The 10,000-nt window shown below is 33.0% G+C and overlaps 5 non-coding genes across 5 annotated transcripts in view; all 5 read left to right on the forward strand.

Annotated features, from left to right (window-relative positions):
• The first annotated feature begins 73 nt into the window (after positions 1 to 73).
• On the forward strand, positions 74 to 192 carry LOC145847543 (5S ribosomal RNA). The gene has a single exon (XR_014371367.1). It is a non-coding gene; the product is annotated as a 5S ribosomal RNA (ribosomal RNA).
• A 2,855-nt stretch (positions 193 to 3,047) lies between these two features.
• LOC145847537 (5S ribosomal RNA) lies at positions 3,048 to 3,166 on the forward strand. Its single transcript, XR_014371361.1, has one exon. It is a non-coding gene; the product is annotated as a 5S ribosomal RNA (ribosomal RNA).
• Positions 3,167 to 7,011: 3,845 nt separating this feature from the next.
• LOC145847538 (small subunit ribosomal RNA) lies at positions 7,012 to 8,819 on the forward strand. The gene has a single exon (XR_014371362.1). It is a non-coding gene; the product is annotated as a small subunit ribosomal RNA (ribosomal RNA).
• Positions 8,820 to 9,001: 182 nt separating this feature from the next.
• On the forward strand, positions 9,002 to 9,154 carry LOC145847527 (5.8S ribosomal RNA). The gene has a single exon (XR_014371353.1). It is a non-coding gene; the product is annotated as a 5.8S ribosomal RNA (ribosomal RNA).
• Positions 9,155 to 9,376: 222 nt separating this feature from the next.
• Positions 9,377 to 10,000, forward strand: part of LOC145847539 (large subunit ribosomal RNA) — a 3,631-nt gene continuing 3,007 nt past the window's right edge. The window contains exon 1 of the ribosomal RNA XR_014371363.1: positions 9,377 to 10,000. This exon is cut by the window's right edge and continues 3,007 nt beyond it. This is a non-coding gene — a ribosomal RNA (large subunit ribosomal RNA).

Raw genomic sequence — 10,000 nt, forward strand, 5'->3', positions numbered from 1 at the left:
ATTGTAAATCAAGTGCAAATAGGTTTTTTAAACAAACCGAAGGGTTTATAAAGGCTTGTAAACGCTTTCAAACGCCTACGACCATACCACACTGAGCACACCCCATCTCGTCCGATCTGGGAAGTTAAGCAGTGTCGGGCGTGGTTAGTACTTAGATGGGTGACCGCTTGGGAATACCACGTGCCGTAGGCTTTTGCTTTTTGAATTCATCTTTTTTGTACTATTTTTCTTTCTGACCTATTTATACTTATTACTCGTTTATTTACATTTCTTTAACGCTTAAAAGAAAAGTAAATTCTAGTTATTAGCAAATAAAAACGTAAGCCAATCAGATAACGTTATTTGCTGTTTAAACCAATTAGAGCGCTAAAAAAGTGGTTTGACCAGTTTGAGATATCGAAAAAATAATGGCACCATCTTGTAGAGTACAATTTTCTGAGTTAAAATTAATACAATTAGTCTTTTATACTAAAACTTAAAAGTTTTTTTGTCCAAAAACAAATAAAAGCGTGGCTACTTGAAAAATCAAACGAAAATAAATTTTGCACTTTTGTATTGTGAGTCATAATAAGTTATTTACTGTTACCAACAGATACTAGCAAAAGCTTTTTAAAGTTTTGTATTAACTTAATGTATTTGTAATTACTTTTACTTAATAGAAACTATTGAATTACGTTTACTTAGTTTACTTTTGTATGTGTATTAAATATATAGCAATTTTGCTTGAACTTAAATAAAGATTATTAAACTATTAAAAGAAAACTATCAAAGTTTACTAACTCAAAAGCTAAATCTTAGTTATATTGTTATAAACATTTATGTTGTAATTTACTAATAACTAAATGAGTTTATTTCAAACAAAAAGAATTAAATAATGTTATGTTATGTCAAGCCTACTATATGAGGTATATAGGTATATAAGGTATACAAGCTTATGTTTGAAAGTTATAATAATTAAAATAAAAATAAATATTTAGTTGGTAAAATTTGTATTTAATATGCTTTGAAATTAGAGTTAGTATAGATGTTTTTTTTTAAATATAATAAATATAAGTATTTAGTTACTAATAATAAACTAAAATACCAATTTTGTAGTTATTACAAAAAAAAAAACTTATCTTACTTAAAGTTCACTGTAATTGAAACATTATACAAAAGCTTTATAATTATAAGCTTTGAATAATTCTATTTGAATAAATAATAGATTCATAACTATATTCATGTTTGCATATTTAAATTATAAAAAGTTAGTGTTTTGTGTATTGACTTTATGATTATTTTATTTTAGTAACTGTTAGTTTTATACTTTAATAAAAGAAATATGGTTAACAAGTAAGTTAAAAATGAAAGAAGCATAAAAAAACACACTAATTAACTGCTTATTCAATAGTTTGATTATTTAATTATTTTTCTGTTATATAGTTTAATCGTATTGTATAAAAAATACAGAGGTTTAAAGTAAGTTTGAATAAAAATAAAACAAAACATATAATATAAGCATTAGTTAAAATACATAGTTTTTTTTTCTAAAAAAATTTAATTCTTTAATAATAAGTAGTAATTTAAATAAAAAATAATACAAGTAAAGTTATACAATATATATACTATAGTTTGTCAAACTAGGCAAACACTACTAGGCAAAAAACAAACTAGGCAAAAAACCTACAAAGTAGGCCACCACTACAATCCTATGTTCCAACTGGAAATTCAATGAGATCGTTACTGTACTTGTGATGAACGTTGATAATCCCCAAGATTGTAAGTCGAAGGCCTTACCCAACCTAACCAGCGCACTGGTTTTCTTACAACTGAATTAATCAACATTTATTATTGAATATAATCATTATTGATAGATAGAGGAATGTTGACAATCAACAACAGATTGTAGGTCAAAGGCATTACTCGACCCAAGTACCCACAACCTAGATTGAACAACATTTATTAGATAGATTTGTTTAATGATAGATAGAGGAATATTGTCAATCCACAACAGATTGTAAGTCAAAGGCATTACTCGACCCAAGTACCCACAACCTAGATTGAACAACATTTGTTAGATAGATTAGTTAGATAGATAAATAGTACAGTATAATCTCAAAGAATTTGAAGCCCGAACATTGAACGATAGTGGTGTTTCGTGACGACTAGCGGGATTCGATCTTACAACCTTCTGCTTATGAGTCAGCTGATAAGACCACTGACCCACCGCGCCACGACAAAGATAAAGAAATATTTTGCTATATAAATAGGTTGATTTTTATAATTTTGTTATACAGTGTCAATTACAGTGAACTTCAAGTAAGATATACAACAGTATATATATTTCCGAGTCTGACTTTGAGTACTTTTTATATATTATTAACAAGATTTTTTAGGAGTAATATCTGTTTAGTTCTTTAATATATCTTTAAAATAATAATATTTTTTAAGGTGTTTAAAACTTTTAGAAGCTGTATGTAATGTCTTTTAGTTTAATAGTTCTTTTAAATTAGTAAAAAAAATAAACATGGTTGAGTTATCAAATTAAACAAAATAGAACGTCAAGTATTTAATTACTAAAATTAATTTAATTAAAAAAAAATCTCAGGTAATCTAAAATGTCAGGAATTATTTAAAAATAAATATAAATTTAAAACTTATTATATTGAAAAGATTGATGAATAATACTCTTGAATGTATGCAATGTTTGTATTTGTAATGCAATAACATAAATGGATAGATCAATGACAAATTGTAAACATATTGTATTATTTTATTTTACGATTTTATTTTATTTATTTAATAATTCAATAAACTTTACTTCTACTTTTCCTGGTCTTAGGTAATTTATAGATAACAATTATTTAAACAAACACTTTTGTACAGTTACAATACAGTTTTAGTACAGTTTGGGAGTAACTGTTGATTAAAAAAACAAAAAAAAAGTTAATTCAGGTTAAAATTTTATAAGGAATAATTTTAAAATATCAAATTGATTGTAAATCAAGTGCAAATAGGTTTTTTAAATAAACCGAAGGGTTTATAAAGGCTTGTAAACGCCTTCAAACGCCTACGACCATACCACACTGAGTACACCCCATCTCGTCCGATCTGGGAAGTTAAGCAGTGTCGGGCGTGGTTAGTACTTAGATGGGTGACCGCTTGGGAATACCACGTGCCGTAGGCCTTTGCTTTTTGAATTCATCTTTTTTGTACTATTTTTCTTTCTGACCTATTTATACTTATTACTCGTTTATTTACATTTCTTTAACGCTTAAAAGAAAAGAAAATTCTAGTTATTAGCAAACAAAAACCTTAGCCAATCAGATAACGTTATTTGCTGTTTGCTTATTTGCTGTTTAAACCAATTAGAGCGCTAAAAAAGTGGTTTGACCAGTTTGAGATATCGAAAAAATAATGGCACCATCTTGTAGAGTACAATTTTCTGAGTTAAAATTAATACAACTAGTCTTTTATACTAAAACTTTAAAGTCTTTTTGTCCAAAAACAAATAAAAGCGTGGCTACTTGAAAAATCAAACGAAAATAAATTTTGCACTTTTGTATTGTGAGTCATAATAAGTTATTTACTGTTACCAACAGATACTAGCAAAAGCTTTTTAAAGTTTTGTATTAACTTAATGTATTTGTACTTAGTTTAAATTAATAGAGTTTATTTGGTTTACTTTATTATGTGTATTGAATGTGCTAGTATCTAAAAATAAATACAACTAAAACAAAACAAACAAGGAGAGTACTTGAATAGAACCAACACAATTTACAGACCAGTTGTGTACTAAATTTAAAGAAATTCTGAATAGTGAATATGCAATTATTATTATAAGTTCAAAGTTCACTTTAATTTAAATTAATGTATTTTGTAAATTGGTTTTATTTAATACGATAGTAGTGAATTACTTTATTTAATTTACTTTAGTATGTGTTGTATAACTTTATTTAAACCAGAAGCAAAACGGGATTATACTTTCAATAAACTACACAATTTACAGACCAGTTGTGTACTAAATAAAAAGCTATTGTGAATGGTGAATATGCAATTATTATTATAAGTTTATAAGTTCACAGTTTACAAAAGCTTTAGAATTTAGTTACTATTTTGTTCATATTTGCATATCTAATTTATGAAAAGTTAGTGTTATGTGTATTGGCTTTTTAATTTCTTTATTTGTAGAACTGTTAGTTTTATATTCTAAAGAAACATTTTTAAATAAATATGTTTAACAAGTAACTTAAAAATGGAAGAAATATATTGTATATATTGAACTATTTATATTTATTCTAGCTATTTGCTTAGTGTATTTATTAATGTGATTATTTTATTTTGTTGTTTGTCTTATAGTTTAATCGTATTGTGTTGAAATATATATATAACAAATACAGAGGTTTAAAGTAAGTTTAAATGAAAATAAAATAAGACATATAGTTGAAATATAAGTTTAAAAAAATAGTTTTTTTTTTTTTTTTTTTCTTTGTTTGTTTGATTGTTTGTTTATTATATAATCGCGACGTGTCATTTTATTACTTTTAAGCATACTAAATATAATAATAGGTATAGTTATAGGAAAAATTCAATTAGTTTCTAATGTAATAAAAAAGTTTATTTCCACAAATAAATAAATACCTGAAAAATCAAATGAAAAATAAATTTCGCACTCCTGTATTGTGAGTCATAATAGGTTATTTACTGTTACCAACAGATACTAGCGAAGGCTTTTTAAAGTTCTATGTTAATTCAATGTATTTGTACTTAGTTTTATTAAAATGACAGTATTGATGGTTACGTTTATTAAGTATGTTTATTTAACGTTATGTAACTCAAGTAAAACCAGAAGCAAATAAGGAGACTACTTTCAATAAACTACACAATTTACATACCAATTGTATACTAAACTTAAAGCTATTCTATTTTATTCTTGATAGTTATTTTAAAGTTATTAAATTATACAAATGTATTTTGTAAAGTAGTTTTATAAAGTTACTATAGTTTATTTAACTTACTATAGTATGTGTTATATAATTTTAATTAAACCAGAAGCAAAAAGGGAGACTACTTTAAATAAACTACACCATTTATTGTTATATATAACTCTAATAAAACCAGAAGCAAAAAGGGAGACTACTTTAAATGAACTACACAAATTAAAAATATATTATTATTTATAAATCAATCGTGTTGTGTTTCAAAATACATTTTTCAAATAATGTTTTACAAGTATTTATCAGTTATTTAGTTTTCTTTTTATAGTTTAGCCGTATTGTTTTATTTATTTGTTATTATTTTTATTTAATTGTTTGCTTATTATATTTATCGCCATGTGCTTAAAAAATAAAACAACTATAAAGGTTAAAAAAGTAAGTTTAAATAAAAATAAAATGAAACATACAAAATAAGCTTATGATTTTTTATTATTATTATTATTATTATTATTATTTTTATTTTATTGTTTGTTTATTATATCTATCGCCATGTGCTTAAAAAATAAAACAACTATAAAGGTTAAAAAAGTAAGTTTAAATAAAAATAAAATGAAACATACAAAATAAGCTTATGATTTTTTATTATTATTATTATTATTATTATTATTTTTATTTCATTGTTTGTTTATTATATCTATCGCGATGTGCTTAAAAAATAAAACAACTATAAAGGTTTAAAAAGTAAGTTTAAATAAAGATAAAATGAAACATATAAAATAAGCTTATGTTTGATTTTTTTATTTTACTTTTATTAAATTGTTTGCTTATTATATTTATCGCGATGTGCTTAAAAGAATAGAACAAATACAAAGGTTTAAATTGTAAGTTTTAAATAAAATAAAATGAAACATACAAAATAAGCTTATGATTTTTTATTATTATTATTATTATTATTATTATTATTTTTATTTCATTGTTTGTTTATTATATCTATCGCGATGTGCTTAAAAAATAAAACAACTATAAAGGTTTAAAAAGTAAGTTTAAATAAAGATAAAATGTAACATATAAAATAAGCTTATGTTTGATTTTTTTATTTTATTTTCATTTAATTGTTTGTTTATTATATTTATCGCAATCTGCTTAAAAAAATAAAACGAGTATTAAGGTTTGAAAAGTAAGTTTAAATAAAAATAAAATAAAAATATAAAATAAGCTTATGTTTTTTTTTTTTTTTTTTTTATTATTATTATTTTTATTCAATTTTTTGTTTATTATATTTATCGCAATGTGCTTAAAACGATAAAACAAATATAAAGATTTAAAAAGTACGCTTAAATAAAAAATAATACAAATAAAGTTTATTTATAATAAATATATATATATTTAAAACATTAAAAAAAGTAGTTTATACATATTTTTTTTTATTTATTTCTTTTAAACATATTAAATAAAGTATAAAAAAGTATTAAAACATTTAAACGTAGCATAAATAAGCTTAAAACATTAAAATAATCGAAAAGAAACAAAGAAATTGAAAAAAATCGGAAAAAATCGGCAAAAAAAGTTCAACAGCAACATTTGAGCATCATACACGTATGCATTACTTTACACTAGTGAGAGAGACGTGTTTGTGCGTTCGGTCGACTTGACGAGAAAGCGGGCTTAAAGCATTACTGTTTAGCACCCGAGGCGCGGCTATTGCAGCGGCGGCGAACGTGCTATGTAAACGCATTGGAGCAGCGTATGAAAAACTACAAGCGTCCAGCGGCGGTAGGCTTATAGCTTTGCGAAGTCGTCGAGACGAGTAGCCGACGCAGGCAGGCACGGCTCGAGGCGGGTAACTGCAGCAGACAGATGGCGTGTTGCTGCTGACGAGTTAACCGGCAGAAGGCAAACGGTTGGTCGGGAGAAAGAACAGTCAGTTGTATAGCTGCATGCTGCAGTCGACGCGGGCTGGCGCTTTAAACAGCAAAAGGCCGGCGCCGACTTTCAGTAACGTTCGCAAGGCTTTTAAGCCGAGTGATAGAAAAGGTCTGTATTTATACAGTAAAAACGCTCAGTCGAGCAACGGGTTTAAACGCCCTCGGATAGTTATCTGGTTGATCCTGCCAGTAGTCATATGCTTGTCTCAAAGATTAAGCCATGCAAGTGTAAGTACGAGCTCACGTACAGTGAAACTGCGAATGGCTCATTAAATCAGTTATGGTTCATTTGATTGTACGCTTTTACATGGATAACTGTGGCAATTCTAGAGCTAATACATGCGTAAAGCGCCGAACTGACGTGAGGCGCGCATTTATCAGACCAAAACTAACCGGCTTTCGGGTCGTTACAATGGTGACTCTGGATAAGCTTGCGGATCGCACGGCCTAGTGCTGGCGACATCTCATTAAAGCAACTGCCCTATCAACTATCGTCGGTACGGTATCGGCCTACCGAGGTTGTAACGGGTGACGGAGAATCAGGGTTCGATTCCGGAGAGGGAGCCTGAGAAACGGCTACCACATCCAAGGAAGGCAGCAGGCGCGCAAATTACCCATTCCCGGCTCGGGGAGGTAGTGACGAAAAATAACAATGCAGACCTCGTACGAGGTCCTGCAATTGGAATGAGTACACTTTAAACTTTTTAACGAGTATCCATTGGAGGGCAAGTCTGGTGCCAGCAGCCGCGGTAATTCCAGCTCCAAAAGTGTATATTTAAGTTGTTGCGGTTGAAAAGCTCGTAGTTGGATATAGGGACGGCGAGGTTGGTCGGTCGAAAGGCTAGCACTGGCCTTGTTGTTCTTGTTGGTCGGTGCCTTCGCGGTGCTCTTAACTGAGTGTTGCGGTGGTCCGGCAAGTTTACCTTGAAAAAATTAGAGTGTTCAAAGCAGGCTTTACGCTTGTATAATGTTGCATGGAATAATGGAATAGGACCTCGGTTCTATTTTGTTGGTTTTCGGAGCACGAGGTAATGATTAATAGGAACGGACGGGGGCATCCGTACTGTGCCGTTAGAGGTGAAATTCTTGGATCGGCGCAAGACGAACGACTGCGAAAGCATTTGCCAAGAATGTTTTCTTTAATCAAGAGCGAAAGTCAGAGGTTCGAAGACGATCAGATACCGTCCTAGTTCTGACCTTAAACGATGCCGACTAGCGATCGGGCAGTGTCGAACTTAAGAACTGTCCGGCAGCTTCCGGGAAACCAAAGTCTTTGGGTTCCGGGGGAAGTATGGTTGCAAAGCTGAAACTTAAAGGAATTGACGGAAGGGCACCACCAGGAGTGGAGCCTGCGGCTTAATTTGACTCAACACGGGAAATCTCACCCGGCCCGGACACAGCGAGGATTGACAGATTGAGAGCTCTTTCTTGATTCTGTGGGTGGTGGTGCATGGCCGTTCTTAGTTGGTGGAGCGATTTGTCTGGTTAATTCCGATAACGAACGAGACTCTTACTTGCTAAATAGCTGCTCGACCCATTGGGTCGGAGACAACTTCTTAGAGGGACTAGTGGCGTTTAGCCACACGAGATTGAGCAATAACAGGTCTGTGATGCCCTTAGATGTTCGGGGCCGCACGCGCGCTACACTGACCGGATCATCGTGTGTTCCCTAGGCCGAAAGGTCCGGGTAATCCGTTGAACCCCGGTCGTGCTAGGGATAGGGACTTGCAATTGTTTCCCTTGAACGAGGAATTCCCAGTAAGCGCGAGTCATTAGCTTGCGTTGATTACGTCCCTGCCCTTTGTACACACCGCCCGTCGCTACTACCGATTGAATGGTTTAGTGAGGTCCTCCGATTGAGCCTGGTACGTGCGGCAACGCACTCGCCGGTGTTCGAAAAGACGATCGAACTTGATCATTTAGAGGAAGTAAAAGTCGTAACAAGGTTTCCGTAGGTGAACCTGCGGAAGGATCATTAACGAATCGAAATTTGATTTCAAGCGACGTCTCTTCTTCGAAGGGACCGAGCCCTGTAACTGTTATAGTTCGGTCGCGTTGCTTTCTGACAGCGGGAGTAATAATTCAGCACGCAAGTGCTGGCGCGGCCGCTTCTTTTTGAACACGATTTTTTGGTTGCATTGAGATTGATTAACACGAGAGATCTCTTAGCGGTGGATCACTCGGCTCGAGCGTCGATGAAGGACGGAGCTAGCTCCGAGAAGTAATGTGAATTGCAGGACACATTGAGCATCGATATTCTGAACGCGTATTGCGGCCTCGGGTAATCCTGGGGCCACGTCCGTCTCAGGGTCTTTAACACACCGATCCTTTCATTAGTTTGAAAGTGCCTGCGACTCGTTTCTTAATTAAGGAGCGTGTCGTCAAAGACAGCTGGTCTGGCGATTTCACAGCTGAAGCGTGAGCAGCCTGCTGGCCTCGGGTGAGGTAGCAACGACGGTAGGTGCTCGAGAATAAGTTAAGTGACTTCAAAAGGCCGACGTACAAAGCGCATGTACTTTTGTAGTACATCACTTTTGACCTGAGATCGGGCGGGACGACCCGCTGAACTTAAGCATATCACTAAGCGGAGGAAAAGAAACTAACAAGGATTCCCCTAGTAACGGCGAGTGAAGCGGGATAAGCCCAGCGCTAAATCCGAGCCTTTTTGGAGGGCGAGGAAATGTAGCGTATGGAATTCAGCATGCGGCGAACCAACGACTGCCCACGTTCTTCTGATCGAGGCCTTTTCCCAGAGCGGGTGTTAGGCCCTTGGCGGCGGTCGTAATTCGTCCTAGCGGTTTTCCCGGAGTCGGGTTGTTTGGAAATGCAGCCCTAAGCGGGTGGTAAACTCCATCTAAGGCTAAATACTGGCTCGAGACCGATAGCGAACAAGTACCGTGAGGGAAAGTTGAAAAGCACTTTGAAGAGAGAGTTAAAGAGTACGTGAAACCGCTTGGAGGCAAACGGAGGCGCCCATCGAGTCGCCGGACGTTTTCAGGCGCTGCGAGAGCTGTCCTACTGTTTGAGTGATCTTCGGAGACTCTTACGGTTGCGCTGGCGTCGCGGCGCTGCACTAGCGTTCGGCGAGGGCCGCGACCGGTTGCTGGGCTGACTTTGGTCGTTCGCAAGGTAGCTCTTCTTCGGAAGAGTGTTATAGGC

The sequence above is a fragment of the Thalia democratica genome, unplaced genomic scaffold, assembly GCF_965202585.1.
Source record: "Thalia democratica unplaced genomic scaffold, ktThaDemo2.hap1.1 HAP1_SCAFFOLD_972, whole genome shotgun sequence".
NCBI lineage: Eukaryota > Metazoa > Chordata > Thaliacea > Salpida > Salpidae > Thalia > Thalia democratica.